Source organism: Nicotiana attenuata, chromosome 5, assembly GCF_001879085.1.
Source record: "Nicotiana attenuata strain UT chromosome 5, NIATTr2, whole genome shotgun sequence".
NCBI classification, from domain to species: Eukaryota; Viridiplantae; Streptophyta; class Magnoliopsida; order Solanales; family Solanaceae; genus Nicotiana; species Nicotiana attenuata.
This window is the reverse complement of record NC_031993.1, coordinates 22,586,543-22,589,178: the sequence shown is the minus strand read 5'-3', so window position 1 is coordinate 22,589,178 and position 2,636 is coordinate 22,586,543.

The following is a 2,636-nucleotide window of genomic DNA, read 5'->3' as shown; positions in this document are numbered from 1 at the left end:
AAATCCCGAAATTAGCAAAACCCGAGCCCCGGGCCCACTTCTCGAAACTCGGAAATTTTCACATCAATACGTTCCTTATCTCCTCACGAGTTCATACATACCAAAATTTCTCAAATCCGACCTCAAATGGTCCTTCAAATCCCCAAATCAAATTTCAAAATCTCAAGCCCTAGTTCTTCAATTTTAGGCTTAGTTTCCATGAATTTCTAGGTGGATTTCACAATATAATCAAGTTTTAAGACCAAGATTCTTACCTCAAGTCGATTCCTCTTGAATCCCGCTTTCATCTCCTCCAAAAATCTCCAAAAACGAGCAGCCATGGGTGAAAATAGACCCAAAATCGCGAACAAGGTGACTTTAAAACATTCTGCCCAGCTTCAGGATTTTCTTCATCGCGAACGCGGTCCAACTCTCGCGAACGCGTAGCACAAAATTACATTGACCAACTTTTACCTTACGCGAACGCGACACGCCCGTCGCGAACGCGATGCTTCCACAGCCTTGACCTTCGCGAACGCGCCACTTCCATCGCGAACGCGATGACTAACTGACCATCAGACCCAATCTCTCCTACGCGATCGCGTATAAGCACTCGCGAACGCGATGCTGCCTCTCACAACCCTTCGCGAACGCGGCATGGACCCTCGCGAACGCGTAGCTCACAGAACTCAGCCCTTCGCGAACGCGAGATCCCCTTCGCGAACGCGAAGGCCAAAATACCTGCAACACCAGAACTGAAAATCTGCAATCTCTCAAACACAAAAGTGGTCCGTTTGACCACCCGAAACTCACCCGAGGCCCCCGGGACCTCAACAAAAAGCACCAACACATCCTAAAACCTCATTCGAACTTGTTCCAGTCACCAAAACACCTCAAACAACACCAAAACCATCAATTCACATCGAATTCAAGCCTAAGTTTTCCAAAAACATCCGAAACACGCATTTGATCAAAAACTCGACCAAACGACGTCCGAATGACCTGAAATTTTGCACACACATCACAAATGACATAATGAAGCTACATCAGCTCTCGGAATTCCATTCCTACCCTCGGATCAAAATCTCACCTATCAACCGGGATTCGCCAAAATACTAACTTCGCCAAAACAAGCTAATTCCTACACCGGACCTCCAAAACCAATTCCGATCACGCTCCTAAGTCATAAATCACCCAGAGAAGCTAACTAAATCATAAAAACTCCGATCCGAGCTCATATACAAATAAGTCAACTCTTGGTCAAGCCTTTCAAATTCAAACCTTTCAACTGAGACTCTTCTTTCAAATTCATTCCGATTTTCCTGAAAACCAAAACCAACGATCTACATTAGTCATAATACACAACACGGGGCAAGTCATGCCCGAGAACTGGCGATCAAAGTGCAAAAGCTCAAAACGACCGGTCGGGTCGTTACATCCTCCCCCACTTAAACACACGTTCGTCCTCGAACGTACCTGGAGTTGTTCTAGAAGCCAATCAATAGCTGAATAACCTTACCAAACGTAAACCCGGGGGTGACCCCATGTCACCCTATCTCATATAGGTCCGATAATACATTGTAACTGAAATTTCACCATCCAATCTAGCCCATAAGCTATAGAACCACATTTCACTCTCCGAAATCATACACAAGATCAGAACCTCACATCTTTATTCAGAACAAGCCCGAACCAGCTGTAATAACCCATACCTACAACCTCGGCTGCAATCAGATGATATACCACATAACTCAAACACTTGAAACGATAACTTCTATTCACAGCAGCTGCACACAACACTCGAATACCGGTAGAAAACCTCAAATCAACTAAGGTCTTATTCCACACTTCTATATACTGTTAATGATAAATGAAACATGCAATAAACCGTAACCATCTCTCAGGTCAACCCTTCATGAAGTCACTTCCCTTTTGGCTAATACCACAGCAGATTTCCGAGCCGAACCTCGTTATTATCCTTCCAACAAGCTGAAATCAAATCCGTTCGTATTCATTAATTACCCCACGATCACCTCGAATCCATCACACCTCTCTGGTGACATGACACATCAATACAGGCCTAAGCCACAACTTGCATTATACGCGCACCAATAAGAAACGGTCTGAATATACTCAAGTCATAAAAATGACCCCAAACAAAAGAGTTGTACCTCAAGCTCATCAGTACCATCCCAACACAAAGCTGAGACCCCGTCTCACATCGCAGAAATAGAACACATGAATCTACCCCGAAAGGTCATATCTCCACGTAGCATCGCTACAATGCGCGATCCTATCCAAACACCGCTACACATGGAACACCTCAAGTCACTATGCTCAAAAATGGACAGCCACGCACAATTTGATGTCTGGAACCAAAGCAAATCATTACACCCATGGTGCAATAAATAACATATTCCACGCAACCCGATAGGACACAACCGATACGCCGTTTACTAAGCATCGCTCAATTACTCTTCCCGCTCGAATTCCACTAAGAGGCCCCAATTGAACCTCACCACATGTGCCTATAACCAACAAATCCTAGCATCTCGCAACACAGAAAGGTAACTCATCAATCTCCCCAGATCACTGATAAGCTCAACAACGGTCGAATCAATACCTCCCTCAACAATGCCATTCGGAGCCAACCAAGC